Source organism: Pavona decussata, unplaced genomic scaffold (genome assembly GCF_977016875.1).
Source record: "Pavona decussata unplaced genomic scaffold, jaPavDecu1.1 SCAFFOLD_27, whole genome shotgun sequence".
In the NCBI taxonomy this organism is placed as follows: Eukaryota; Metazoa; Cnidaria; class Anthozoa; order Scleractinia; family Agariciidae; genus Pavona; species Pavona decussata.
Window position 1 is genome coordinate 2,338,946 of NW_028145450.1, and position 16,055 is coordinate 2,355,000.

Consider the following 16,055-nt stretch of genomic DNA (forward strand, 5'->3'; position numbering starts at 1 on the left):
TGAGCCAATAATTTTGAACGGACTGGTCAACAGCTAAGGATAAATAATTGGTGGACATTGAACGCGTTTCAACCGTGATGGACTTATCTCGTTATATGACGGCTTTATTTAAACTCTGTCAGAAATGAAATAAAAAGGCTCATCTTGATTCGTAGAGAAATTTTAAAGCAATGGTTATCGCATTTCTTGATTTGTTGCTAGCATTCGTTGATGATATGTTCGATGGAAATATGGTCGTGTTAATCGAATGTCATAACTAATAATTAGAGTTAGCTTCACTACCGTGTTTCTAATATCTTTAAGTGATGATATCAGTTATTCATTATCTTTAGTGTAAATTTTAGCACTTGAAGCGTTTACTGTTTTTCCAAACGTGTACAAGGGGATGGCCATTTTGCACTAAGCAAATTTGTCTTACTGCAATGAATTGGAAGGGAAAATAAAACGTCTTGAAGACTATTGTTTCTTCAGTTGTAGTAGAGATTGCTTTGTCCTTTATAATTGGAGGACTGTGTGTAAAATATACTCAATACTGCTACCCTGCTGAAGAAACATGTAATCCTAAATGTATAAAATTTTTTGTTAAATTCGTTTAGTTCTCTCTCAAAACTAGGCTTGAACTCGATGTTTTATTACGCGTCGGTTTATAGTTTTAAACTATTAGATAGCTGGATATATTTGATGCAGGGAAGATTTTCCTGTGTGACAGAAATATCTAAGGTGTCCTCTCACAAAGTGTAAATGTTTGTTATTTATTCAGCTGTGGTTAGTTTTGGTTACGAACGTGACACTCAAAAAAATCAAAACACTCCTTCAACGGGAATGGGGCTCGTTTAACAGATGATGAACTTAGCTTACCAACAATCAGCATTTGCAGTAACTAACATAATAAGACCAATAGCTGATATATCTGAATAACTGTAAGCTTAGATCCTGAACATTTCGCTGTATGTGTCAGCTGTTAGCTGACAAATGACTGTCACTTCTTATCTTATATAATCTTAAACGAGAGAATTGAGGTCTTTATTCAGATAGTTACTGCTACATGTATCTTTCTGGGTACTGTAGCTTTGTATGGCTAAATTAATAAATTTGCTCATGCTGTTAAATCAATGTTTTGTTGTTACTAAGAGACTATTGGAAACTAAAGCAACGTTAGATTATAATTCATCTCATGCTCAAAATCTCCCCTGATGTTTAAAGCTGCAGGATATGACTTTTGGCCCACACACCAGAATACAAAATGTTTAGACTTTTCATACACCTTTTTGATGGACTGAAATGCCTCACTTATTTTGACAAGGCAAATTTCTAAAGTTATAAAAAAAAGCACACAGAAATACTAATGAGCCTGTGTGACATATAGCATAAGACTAAAGTGGCTCAGGTCTTTTAAACCAGCGTGTAGCGGAATGACAGAAGAATTCACCATTGCCGTGCAATAAATTCCATGAGGCTAACTGAAGATAACTGCTGCGATATTGAACTCATTTCTGGGGCAGGATATAAACTGAACAAGAAAGTGCGACTTAAAACTGCTTATGTTCGCCCATGGAAGCACTTAGCTGTTTTTGGTTTCATACGAGGACGGAAAGCAGTGATCTTCATCAGTAAGCAGTGATACTGAAAAGTTTTCTTCTGTAAACATTTTTTTCCAACATCATCTTCGTGCAAACAATTTTTTCCCATTTTTTTTTTCAGTGTTCTTTTTATTTGTGCTAAAAGATCTGCTAAAACCGCCATGTGTTGCAAGGTGTTTCCAGTCAATGTTATCTACATGCTTAATTGATGCGGCTTCTCTGGTTGATTGTTTATTGGAGTCCTTTTCATTTGCGGCCTAATTTCAGTTTCCACTTGTTTCTTGGCATCGCGCAAAACTTCATCGGCCTTCAAATCTTCCCCAACAAATTCTTCTACCAGTGCATCTACCCCATCGAGTACTTTTGTCATTGTGTTATTGCTTTCCACAGGTGAAATTGTTTCACTTCCGTCATCATGGGTAGTCGTCATGAGAGCTGAGGTTTACTGCAGCGTTTGATTAGCTTCTGAAGCCGTGGGCAGTAGTCATCCACTTCTCTTTCTTTACTAATTACTTTATTTATTTTTTTTATTTCAGTTTTGGTATTTTAATATCTTAGCTGACTTCACTGCAAACATTTTTTTTTTACCCTTTCAATTTTTTTCAATATTTCTTATATCTCCCCCACCCCCCTCCTTCCAAAAAATAATGGTCCGTCCCTAAAGTTAGAACATTTCGAAATGTTTTTCTATTTGCTCATTTTAGTGTATTTTAACCTAATATGGGTTAAGGCCATTTCCACACGTATCCGGAAATTTTTTTTCCCGCAAATATTTTTTTGCGGATGCGAAAATTTTCGCGTCCACACGCAGCATATTCGAATCGTTTTCAGCCGTCCACACGTATCCGATTGTATCCGGAAATTTTCTGATTTGCTCTAGTTCCCAGTTCTAAAATTCTCTCTCCATTCTTCTTCGATCGTCGTGCCACTGATAAAATTGTCCCACTATGCGCTTGTCCTTCCTGGTCGCATCCAGAATAACAATCTCAAAACATCCTGTCGATCTCTACTGTATTGGTTGTGTGAATTTATCACAGCTGCATTCATCTGAACGCATGATATCAAACTAGAAATCAGAGCAACTAACAAACAAGCTACAACCCCGCTTGCTGTACGCCATGTTTGTTTATAATGCTCGCCGTGAAGACTGGATCCAAGAGAATGACGAAAGCGTATTCAAAATAAAAATTTCCGGATACGACCGTCCACACGTATACGTATTCGTATCGGATAAAAAAATTTCCACTCTGGAAAGCGTTTTCAAAAATTTCCGGATACGGCCGGAAAATACGCTGGATACGTGTGGACGCAAGCCGTATTCGTAAAAAAAAATTTGCGTTTTCACAAATTTCCGGATACGTGTGGACGACGCCAAAGACATCTGCAAGGACTAAAGTTTATGTCTGACCCGTAGCTTCAAAGTTTACCGCGGAGGATCAAATATTTGCATTTTTTTACCGACTTTGTAAAGCTCTCGCGTCGCTCTTAATCATTTGCCAAAAGAAATTTTTTTACAGCAATCTATAGACTATCCTTCTAATATTCAACCACCAGAAGCTTAATCGATTTGAAGGTTTCGCACATGGTGAAAATTAATTTTATTCGCGAAATACTTTTACTGCAGTGAACTGTATGCCTTCGAAGTTAAATTATTTCGTATAAACAGAACAGCGCAATATTTCCCAAAATAATTCCAACAGATATTTAGAGATTGCAAAAAAGGATTTGAGTGTTTTAAAGGCGGTAGAATGAATTGTTTTGCATGCGAGGCTCTCAAACTCCATGTAATAATTTAGCGCCTCAAATGACGATTTTAACGGTTTTTCGTTATTTGCATTTTCCTTTGAAATAAAAGGATATTTCACCGACAAAACCAGACAGTGATTTTGATTATATCCCAGCCTATTTAACGTTAAAATATGAAAGAAATAAAATTTTCCATCCTTGCCGCGAAATTTAGAATTTGTCTGATTTTTACGGACAGGCGCCCTTAAGTATTAATTTTATTTCGTTTCTGATCCTGTTTTGCTTTGAACCTTTATTAGTTAAAGGAAGTTAAAATAGTAGAATTGCAGCCAAAACAAACATTTTTAAAGAGCCTCGATAAATTAGCAAAACAAAAGTTGTTATAAGCTTGCTAAAAGGGAGCTGTCTGCGTGCGAACCGATCTCATTTTCATTGTCTGAAAAAAGACAAGTACAATGTTCTAATTAACCTACGCTAAAACTCTACTGGTGCTGTGAACAATAAGTTGATACCGACAAGCTATCTGTTTGCGTTCTCTTTTTCAAGATCAACCATTGTAGACGACGAGTTGACAATGCAACTGGTCCTGTTTTGCTTTGAACCTTTATTAGTTAAAGGAAGTTAAAATAGTAGAAATGTAACCTAAAATTAGAATTAAAAGTTAGATAACGACTTTTTGCCACCACTCGTTTGTTTGTTTGCATGCTTTCAAATCTTGTCGATCGCCGTTCTTGTCACCAATTGTGATCATCGGAGAATGTTGATTATACTCCAGATAGTCGAACAACTGGGTACTACACTACGCATCAGCAAACACGGTGTATTCCTTGTTAAAAATGATTGTGACAGTTCAAAAATATGTCGATTTCACGATAAGGTATTTAATGATAACGGAAAAGTCGAATGCTTTCCTTTTCCCTTTCACTTTGCAATTTTTCTTACTTTTTCTAAATTTCTTTACAGAAAAATCATCAACATCTCCCAAAATTATTCTTTCTTCTTCTTGTTCTTCTTCTTCGTCGTTGGCATCTTTTGTTGTGTTTAACAACTTTTCGTGCACTGACTGAATAGACAACATTTACTTATCTGGAGAGTTCACGACAAGAACATTTCCCGCAGTACAAAAGGAACCTTCATTCGTAAAGGCAATCCCCTTTCAAAATTCATTCAACACCGAAAGCCAGGTGAAGAGTGTAAAAATTTCATCTCCGGTTATATCAGTCTTAAAAAAAAAAAACAGCTAGTTAATGTGAGACAAAGATCGACAACGCTGCAACATTGGAGGTACCTTCATTGTGTTTATTAAAAACATTTAGTTTGGAAATAATCATGTGATTAAGTTACATTTCATTCTAACGGGAAATAAGAGACGTTGGGGTTATTACAAGGAGTTCTCTTAAACGCTTGGATAGAACTTACACGACATGTAAACGTTTGTTTTGTTGTCTTAATCTAACTTTCTTTCTTTTTCCTTTTTTATTTTTTTTGACACAGACACCTAATTTTTAAGCTGTCACTCAGTTGTGGAGACGAAGTATCCTAGGATATCTTCAAACCGCAGCATTCAATTAATGAGCAACCTTAGTTAGCCATAAAATGATGATTTGAGATAACAGTTTTCAAATAGATGTGAAGACGAGTGTCTTTCCTATTTTCTTTCTCTTAGTAATATTTCTTCTTCTTTTCCCCCAAAACTTCTTTGCAAAACAAATTCGAAAACAGACACACCTTTCGTCGATGTAGTACCCAAAACAAACATTTTTAAATAGTCTCGTTAAATTAGCAAAAAAAAAAAGTTGTTTTAAGATTGGTAAAAGAGAGCTGCCTGCGTGCAATCTGATCTCATTTTCATTGTCTGAAAACGTCAAGTACAATGTTCTTATTAACCTACCTTAAAACTCTACTGGTGCTGAGAACAATAAGTTGATACCGACAAGCTATCTGTTTGTGTTCTCGTTTTAAAGATCAACCATTGTAGCCGACGAGTTGACAATGCAACTACTATAAAAAGGAAAAGAGAATCTTGGATTTTTACCTTCGGCCTTAAGTTTTTCGAACGACCCTACCTTTGAAAGTTGTTTCCACCTTGTTGGATGGTGAGTATTATAGTGATAGAATCGGCACCGTTTTCGTATTTCAGAGAAGAATGATAACGCCAAACTTTGTGATGTAGAAAATGAGGTTGTTTTGAAGACAATCATTATTCAAAATTCATTCCTCCTTTTTGCTGGAAATATAAATAGCCGCGGAATATTCCATTTTTTTGGAGTTCAAAGGATAAAATCCTAAATTACTTATAATGTATATCGATACTCGTTTTACAACCAAACTTCTGTTCAAGTCGATATGGTTCAAAAACGGAATTTGTTAATCGAGAGTTTTATAGCAAGTTTTTATGTCCTAATTTCAAATTGGAATTTAGCAGCAAAATTTTAACAGTAAAGCTTTGTTTTGAATTTTATCATCAATGTTCGCTTGACTTATTTAGAGATTAAAAGGTCTTAAGTAAACCTCAGACAAAATCCTACCCGTGGAGTTATTTCATGCAACGTTACGTAAATATCGACGATAGTGCATCCTCTCTTAAAGTACTGTTATTGTGACTTTTAGTAATGTTAGATTAAGAATTTCCTGCTGTTAGCCTAAATTTCTTTAACGTGCGAAGTCAGCGACGACCAGTTAAGCACTTCAATAAGAGATGAAAATATTTTTTTAAATAATTGAGGAGTTCTGTTGACAGGTGTAAAAAGTTCCACTTCAGGTAATAGTTTATTTGTTCGCCTTTTTGACACTTATTTTGCTGTCATTTCATTGTACTGCTTGTTTGTTCCTTAATACCAAAAAACTAAATTCCTAGCTGGCACTACTGTAGAGACGAACCTGGCATGCTTTGAAATTAGGAAATTTCTTATATCTTCACGTTGCAGACTTCAATTATTAAGCAAGGTTACTACAAATATAGATTGCTTTGGAACCGGAAGACCTTTGAGAGCTTCCTATCCATTGCAGCTGGATCCCAACAAACAAGAAATTTATTAGGTTCTTATTCTTTTGCAATTCAAACTAAACCACTTCAATGTTTCTAAATTTGAAAGCCCATGTCACTTTCAAAAAGTATGGCAAAATTAAATGGAAAAAATCACATTATGGTGTTAGGTATTAATTTCATTTCGTTTCTGGTCCTGTTTCGCTTTGAACCTTCATTAGTTACAGGAAGTTAAAATAGTAGAATTGCAGCCAAAACAAACATTTTTAAAGAGCTTCGGTAAATTAGCAAAAGAAAAGTTGTTAAAAGCTTGCTAAAAGGGAGCTGTCTGCGTACGAACCGATCTCATTTTCATTGTCTGAAAACGTCAAGTACAATGTCCTAATTAACCTACGCTAAAACTCTACTGGTGCTGAGAACAATAAGTTGATACCGACAAGCTATCTGTTTGTGTTCTCGTTTTAAAGATCAACCATTGTAGCCGACGAGTTGACAATGCAACTACTATAAAAAGGAAAAGAGAATCTTGGATTTTTACCTTCGGCTCTAAGTTTTTTGAACGTCCCAACCTTTGAAAGTTTTTTCCACTTTTTTGGTTGGTGAGTATTATAGTGATAGAATTGGCACCTTTTTCGTATTTCAGAGAAGAATGATAACGCAAAACTTTGTGATGTGGAAAATGAGGTTGTTTTGAAGATAATCATGATTCAAAATTTATTCCCCTCTTTTCCTGGAAAGATAAATAGCCGCGGAATACTCCATTTTTGGAGTTCAAAGGATAAAGTCCTAAAGTCCTTATAATGTATATCGATACTCGTTTTACAACCAAACTTCTGTTCAAGTCGATATGGTTCAAAAACGGAATTCGTTAATCGAGAGTTTTATAGCAAGTTTTTATGTCTTAATTTTGAATTGGAATTTGGCAGCAAAACATTAACAGTAAAGCTTTGTTTTGAATTTTATCATCAATTTTCGCTTGACTTATTTAGAGATTAAAAGGTCTTAAGTAAACCTCAGACAAAATCCTACCCGTGGAGTTATTTCATGCAACGTTACGTAAATATCGACGATAGTGCATCCTCTCTTAAAGTACTGTTATTGTGACTTTTAGTAATGTTAGATTAAGAATTTCCTGCTGTTAGCCTAAATTTCTTTAACGTGCGAAGTCAGCGACGACCAGTAAAGCACTTCAATAAGAGATGAAAATATTTTCCAAACAATTGTGGAGTTCTGTTGACAGGTGCAAAAAGTTCCACTTCACGTAATAGTTTATTTGTTCGCCTTTTTGACACTTACTTTGCTGTCACTTCATTGTACTGCTTGTTTGTTCCTTAACACCAAAAAAACTAAATTCCTAGCTGGCACTACTGTAGAGACGAACCTGACATGCTTTGAAATCAGGAAATTTCTTCACGTTCACGTTGCAGAGTTCAATTATTAAACAAGGTTACTAAAAATATAACTTGCGTTGGAACCGGAAGACCTTTGAGAGTTTCCTATCCATTGCAGCTGGATCCCAACAATCGAGAAATTTAGTAGATTCTTATTCTGTTGCAATCAAAACTTAACTACTTCAATGTTTCTGAATTTGAAAGCCCATCTCACTTTCAAAAAGTATGGCAAAATTAAATGGAAAAATCACATTATGGTGTTAGGTATTAATTTCATTTCGTTTCTGGTCCTGTTTCGCTTTGAACCTTTATTAGTTAAAGGAAGTTAAAATAGTAGAATTGCAGCCAAAACAAACATTTTTAAAGAGCCTCGGTAAATTAGCAAAAGAAAAGTTGTTAAAAGCTTGCTAAAAGGGAGCTGTCTGCGTACGAACCGATCTCATTTTCATTGTCTGAAAACGTCAAGTGCAATGTTCTAATTAACCTACGCTAAAACTCTACTGGTGCTGAGAACAATAAGTTGATACCGACAAGCTATCTGTTTGTGTTCTCGTTTTAAAGATCAACCATTGTAGCCGACGAGTTGACAATGCAACTACTATAAAAAGGAAAAGAGAATCTTGGATTTTTACCTTCGGCCTTAAGTTTTTCGAACGACCCTACCTTTGAAAGTTGTTTCCACCTTGTTGGATGGTGAGTATTATAGTGATAGAATCGGCACCGTTTTCGTATTTCAGAGAAGAATGATAACGCCAAACTTTGTGATGTAGAAAATGAGGTTGTTTTGAAGACAATCATTATTCAAAATTCATTCCTCCTTTTTGCTGGAAATATAAATAGCCGCGGAATATTCCATTTTTTTGGAGTTCAAAGGATAAAATCCTAAATTACTTATAATGTATATCGATACTCGTTTCTGGTCCTGTTTCGCTTTGAACCTTCATTAGTTACAGGAAGTTAAAATAGTAGAATTGCAGCCAAAACAAACATTTTTAAAGAGCCTCGGTAAATTAGCAAAAGAAAAGTTGTTAAAAGCTTGCTAAAAGGGAGCTGTCTGCGTACGAACCGATCTCATTTTCATTGTCTGAAAACGTCAAGTACAATGTCCTAATTAACCTACGCTAAAACTCTACTGGTGCTGAGAACAATAAGTTGATACCGACAAGCTATCTGTTTGTGTTCTCGTTTTAAAGATCAACCATTGTAGCCGACGAGTTGACAATGCAACTACTATAAAAAGGAAAAGAGAATCTTGGATTTTTACCTTCGGCTCTAAGTTTTTTGAACGTCCCAACCTTTGAAAGTTTTTTCCACTTTTTTGGTTGGTGAGTATTATAGTGATAGAATTGGCACCTTTTTCGTATTTCAGAGAAGAATGATAACGCAAAACTTTGTGATGTGGAAAATGAGGTTGTTTTGAAGATAATCATGATTCAAAATTTATTCCCCTCTTTTCCTGGAAAGATAAATAGCCGCGGAATACTCCATTTTTGGAGTTCAAAGGATAAAGTCCTAAAGTCCTTATAATGTATATCGATACTCGTTTTACAACCAAACTTCTGTTCAAGTCGATATGGTTCAAAAACGGAATTCGTTAATCGAGAGTTTTATAGCAAGTTTTTATGTCTTAATTTTGAATTGGAATTTGGCAGCAAAACATTAACAGTAAAGCTTTGTTTTGAATTTTATCATCAATTTTCGCTTGACTTATTTAGAGATTAAAAGGTCTTAAGTAAACCTCAGACAAAATCCTACCCGTGGAGTTATTTCATGCAACGTTACGTAAATATCGACGATAGTGCATCCTCTCTTAAAGTACTGTTATTGTGACTTTTAGTAATGTTAGATTAAGAATTTCCTGCTGTTAGCCTAAATTTCTTTAACGTGCGAAGTCAGCGACGACCAGTAAAGCACTTCAATAAGAGATGAAAATATTTTCCAAACAATTGTGGAGTTCTGTTGACAGGTGCAAAAAGTTCCACTTCACGTAATAGTTTATTTGTTCGCCTTTTTGACACTTACTTTGCTGTCACTTCATTGTACTGCTTGTTTGTTCCTTAACACCAAAAAAACTAAATTCCTAGCTGGCACTACTGTAGAGACGAACCTGACATGCTTTGAAATCAGGAAATTTCTTCACGTTCACGTTGCAGAGTTCAATTATTAAACAAGGTTACTAAAAATATAACTTGCGTTGGAACCGGAAGACCTTTGAGAGTTTCCTATCCATTGCAGCTGGATCCCAACAATCGAGAAATTTAGTAGATTCTTATTCTGTTGCAATCAAAACTTAACTACTTCAATGTTTCTGAATTTGAAAGCCCATCTCACTTTCAAAAAGTATGGCAAAATTAAATGGAAAAATCACATTATGGTGTTAGGTATTAATTTCATTTCGTTTCTGGTCCTGTTTCGCTTTGAACCTTTATTAGTTAAAGGAAGTTAAAATAGTAGAATTGCAGCCAAAACAAACATTTTTAAAGAGCCTCGGTAAATTAGCAAAAGAAAAGTTGTTAAAAGCTTGCTAAAAGGGAGCTGTCTGCGTACGAACCGATCTCATTTTCATTGTCTGAAAACGTCAAGTGCAATGTTCTAATTAACCTACGCTAAAACTCTACTGGTGCTGAGAACAATAAGTTGATACCGACAAGCTATCTGTTTGTGTTCTCGTTTTAAAGATCAACCATTGTAGCCGACGAGTTGACAATGCAACTACTATAAAAAGGAAAAGAGAATCTTGGATTTTTACCTTCGGCCTTAAGTTTTTCGAACGACCCTACCTTTGAAAGTTGTTTCCACCTTGTTGGATGGTGAGTATTATAGTGATAGAATTGGCACCGTTTTCGTATTTCAGAGAAGAATGATAACGCCAAACTTTGTGATGTAGAAAATGAGGTTGTTTTGAAGACAATCATGATTCAAAATTTATTCCCCTCTTTTCCTGGAAATATAAATAGCCGCGGAATACTCCATTTTTTTGGAGTTCAAAGGATAAAGTCCTAAAGTCCTTATAATGTATATCGATACCCGTTTTACAATCAAACTTCTGTTCAAGTCGATATGGTTCAAAAACGGAATTCGTTAATCGAGAGTTTTACAGCAAGTTTTTATGTCTTAATTTTGAATTGGAATTTAGCGGCAAAATTTTAACAGTAAAGCTTTGTTTTGAATTTTATCATCAATTTTCGCTTGACTCATTTAGAGATTAGTAAGTCTTAAGTAAACCTCAGACAAAATCCTACCCGTGGGGTTATTTTATCATTACGTAAATATCGACGATAGTGCATCTACTCTTGAAGTACTGTTATTGTGACTTTCAGTAACGTTAGATTAAGAATTTCCTGCTGTTAGCCTAAATTTCTTTAACGTGCTAAGTCAGAAACGACCAGTTAAACACTTCAAAAAGAGATGCATGAAAATATTTTCCAAATAATTGAGGAGTTCTGTTGACAGGCGCAAAGAGTTCCACTTTACTTAATAGTTTATTTGTTCGCCTTTTTGACACTTATTTTGCTGTCACTTCATTGTACTGCTTGTTTGTTCCTTAACACCCAAAAAACTAAATTCCTAGCTGGCACTACTGTAGAGACGAACCTGACATGCTTCAAAATTAGGAAATTTCTAATATCTTCACGTTGCAGAGTTCAATTATTAAACAAGGTTACTAAAAATATAACTTGCGTTGGAACCGGAAGACCTTCAAGAGTTTCTTATCCATTGCAGCTGGATCCCAACAAACAAGAAATTATTAGGTTCTTATTCTTTTGCAATCCAAACTAAACTACTTCGATGTTTCTGCATTTGATAGCCCATGTCACTTTCAAAAACTATGGCAAACTTAAATGGAAAACATCACATTATGGTGTTAGATATTAATTTCATTTCGTTTCTGGTCCAGTTTCGCTTTAAACTTTTATTAGTTAAAGAAAGTTAAAATAGTAGAATTGCAAAAAACAAAAGATTTTTAAAGACCCTCGGTAAATTAGCAAAAGAAAAGTTGTTATAAGCTTGCTAAAGGGGAGCTGTCTGCGTGCGAACCGATCTCATTTTCATTGTCTGAAAACGACAAGTACAATGTTCTAATTAACCTACGCTAAAACTCTACTGGTGCTGAGAACAATAAGTTGATACCGACAAGCTATCTGTTTGTGTTCTCGTTTTAAAGATCAACCATTTTAGCCGACGAGTTGACAATGCAAGTGGTCCTGTTTTGCTTTGAACCTTTATTAGTTAAAGGAAGTTAAAATAGTGGGATTGCAGCCTGAAATTAGAATCAAAGCTAGATGAGGAATTTTTGCCACCACTTTTTTTTTTTTTTTTGCATGCTTTTAAATCTTTTCGATCGATCGCCGTTCTTGTCAACAATTGTGATCATCAGAGAATGTTGATTATACTCTAGATACTCAAAAGACTGGTTTCTACGCTACGCAACATCAAACACAGTTAATTCCTAGTTAACAATATGACGGTTCAAAAAGTTCGATCTCACTGGGTAAGGTGTTTAATAATATCGGAAAAAGTCAAATGCTTTTCCTTTTTCCTTTCACTTTGCAATTTTTCTTTCTTTTTCTAAATTTCTTTACAGCAAGATTCGTCACTAGCTACAGCATTGGTCTTTGTAAGAAACAGGTATATTTAAATAACCTTTCTTTATTACAAAATGACAACTTCCTCTTGGTAAACGACATTGTCTGCATTTGAACTTGTCACATTTCTATTGGCTTAAACTAAAAGGAATAGCTCCTTGTGAAACAACCGTCAAAATTCTACTGGTACTTATTATATTAGTTTCTCCAGACAAGTTGTCTATTTGCATTCTCCTTTTCTGTGTGAAAACAACCTCAAAAAGTTAATCATGGATTGCAACCTTCGGCTTTATACCTTTTTTTTATTTTTAATGATGCTGTCTTTGAAGGTTGTGAAAGACTGCTTAGGGGCTAAATTTAATTTTTATTTCCTCAAATTCTTCTTCTTCGTCGTAGTCGGCATCTTTTGTTCTGTTCAACAATTTTTCGTGCATTGACCGACTAAACAACACGAGAAGAATGTTTTGTGATGTAAGAAAGAGGCTTCAGTCTTGCAATTAATTGAGAGAAAGCACTTTTCAAAATTTATTTAACGCCTAAACGACGTCGTTCTTAAAGGAAAGCACTTTTTGAAATTCATTCAACACTGAAAGCCAAATGAAGAGTCTCATAATAAATTAGAGTCTTCCCAATGTCTGTTCCCGGTTTCGAAAAAAAAACAACACCTATTATTAACTCCACATGGCTTAGAAGCGGAATTCGTTCATGGGAACTAACTTTTGTAGTAAGTTGTTATGTCGCCGTTTTATGTCTAAGTTCAATATATTTTCGTATTGAATATGTCCTTCACTTATCCCAATGTTGCGATTTTTGGCTTTTATGAAATTCACACAATGGTCTTGAACCCTTTGTAGATTTATTATCGTTACGTATTCACAGATCGTGACAAATATCAGTCTTAAATTAAAACAGAAAACAGCTATCAACGAGACACAAAGATCGACGATGCTGCATGGTGAGTTCAATAGAGATACCTTTTTGTACTTATTACAAGTGTTTAGTTTACAAAATCATGTGATACATAAGCCTTGAAAATACTCACAAAAACTAAGAAGTTGATTTAAAATGTGGAAAAATTAAACATCAAGTAAACGTTTGTTTTGTCGTCTAAATTTGAACAATTTTGTTTTGACCCAAATAATTAATTTCTAAGCTGGCACTATTGTGAAGACGAACTAGCGTGCTTTAAATTTCGAAAAATCGACATGTCTTCAAACTACAGCCTTCAATTAATGAACAACCGAGAAGCTATCTGTTTGCATTCTCCTTTTAAAGATCAACAGTTGTAGCCGACGAGTTGTCAATGCAACTGCATTTGAAAAAAAAAATCTTTGATTTTAACTTTGGGCCTTAAGTATTTGTAACGATCTTATCTTTGAAAGTTGTTTCCGCCTAATTGGATGGTGAGTTTTATTTCCCCAATTTCTTTATTGTTTTTAAGCTGTCGCCTTTTTGGAAAACTTACGAGAAGTGAAAGAATTGGCACCGCTTGCGTATTTGAGAGAAGAACACCCAAAATGTTTGTGGTATAGAAAAGACGAAAATTGGCCTTTAATGTTAAAACTGCAATTAATAAACAACATTAGCTAACAATGACAGTTATAAGGTGATGATTTACAGTGTTTCAAACAGTGACGAAGACATATATTTTTTCCTTTTTCTTTTCTTAAAGAAAAAATAAGAAAGCAGCGACGGGTTGTGTATCATGGGATTATTACACAATTATTAATCAGTCTTCGATATCTTTATTAATGTCAGGCAAAGTCGGTGTTAAAATGTCGCACCGCTTTAAGTAGGGCGTCTCTTGAGAATTCTTCTTGGCGGCTTCAAAATGTAGCTAAAAACGACAAACGACACACTTCAGATAAAATCAGAAGGAAGGCGTCTAAGAGCAGCGTTTGTATCGGAATAACTGAAAGACCAACTTTTTTTAAATACTTTCGTCGAAACAAAACTCTAAGTTTAAAAGTAAAATGTGACAAAAGGTAGAACTTTTTTATTTCGTTAATAGCAAACCACTTTTCGGACATACGAAAGGTTTACATTTGTTTGTTACGGTTGTCATTCGAACCCTGCGAGAATAGAACCGATCCATTTAATATTCTTCAAATTTTTAATATGCCCCTTTATGCGAATTGGCCGCCATTTTTCAAATAGGGATAAGATGGCACAAATTTAAATGTTTGTGTGAAGATCCAATGACAAATTTTAAATTAAGTCTTAAACAATTTTTAAACATCCAGGTTCTGAAAAACGGAGAAATCTGGAACAAGATCTTGCTTATCTAACTTGAGGCTTCTAGACGTAAATGAAGTCAAATATCAACTTTTTAATTTGTAATACAGTACATTTGTTTGGAAAATTTCACGCCGAATTTACATACTAATGCATTCCATTGTAAACTAAAAAAGCGCCAATATCCATCTGTCATCCTATACGTAGCTGTTCGTTTTCTACCTACTACAACCGCCTGCGGACTTCTCTATGTCTCTTTACGTTAAAATGATTTGCAATGGAAAAATAAAAATCAATTGCATCAGAGGCTAAAGAAGACAGTAATTCTTAATATTACTATTTTAGATATGGTCATGAGCCTGCTGTTCCGTATCTCGGTTTCCTTTGTTTTAAGTCAAATGCTTTACAGAGCAGAGACTCAGCAATGCCCAGCCTCTGGATCTGAGCTGTCCATCTTTGGATGGATGTTGCAGCGACACATCTATAAGACGATGATGGCCGATCTAGGTCTTCACTGCCTGTTAGTCTGTCGTACAGATGATCGATGTCAAAGTTTCAACTTTGTGATGTCTCTTCACATGTGTGAGTTCAGTGATACGATCGGACGAAGGAAGCCAGACCGGAGGATTTCATTCCTGACCCAGACAGATATTATTTTAGACGAGACATAAACAGAGGTAAACTGCTGCTATAAGAATAGCCAAATTACTGTGGAGCCAACAAACAATGCATCAATAAATTCTGATTTTGCTTTTCAGTTCCCCTTGGTTCAATCGCAGAGCTGCCTGCAGAGACATGCAAGAAATTAAAGCGAGTGAAGAAGGTCAAGCAGTCAGCGGTAAATATTGGCTGTCTACCATAATACCAGACATACCCGTATTAGCTTACTGCGACATGAAGACAGAAGGTGAGTTTGATTCTGGAAACCGGTTGTGTTATACTAGATCCGTTTGACAGAGCCTGAAAGAGGGAATTAATCTGGGGAAGAGTGTAGATAATGTTGGGGGTAGGGGGTTAGATTGAACTCTTCTTTAAGCCTGGTTTTGACATCCGTTTCAACAAGATACGGTTCCAGCTAGATGATTTCTGCTTTCCTTCACCTTAGCCACTAATGACAGGCTGTTGCAGGGGTCGCTATGAATAATTTGGCTCTTATTATTTTGCTGCTATTTTGTGACGTATCAGGAATGTTATATTTATATTCTTGACCTACATTAAATGCAGCTGTACTTGTCGTTGCTTTCAAGGTTTCTCTGGGGTTTTCGGTTTTTTTTTCTCTACTCAAACTCTGGGCTCTTCCTCACTTATTATTTCATATGGGACCACACCCAAGAGGTGTGTTAAGCTTTTAATGATCAGACTGGCGGAATTCTCTTTCTATGAAAGTTACAGTTGAACAAGCGATGGGGAAACCCGAACCGTGGAGCGATTCGATGGGAGGCTGGTATCGCTTACTGAACTATTTAGAAAGAGATTGCTAAGAGTTTATTCAGAAGTGTTTAGAAAGTTATTGTTGCCTTTTTGGTAATGA

General features: G+C 35.3%; 1 protein-coding gene across 1 annotated transcript in view; it reads left to right on the forward strand.

Moving 5' to 3' along the window:
• The window catches only part of LOC146485306 (uncharacterized), a 128,296-nt gene that overhangs the window by 88,471 nt on the left and 23,770 nt on the right, over positions 1–16,055 (forward strand). The window lies entirely within an intron of this gene.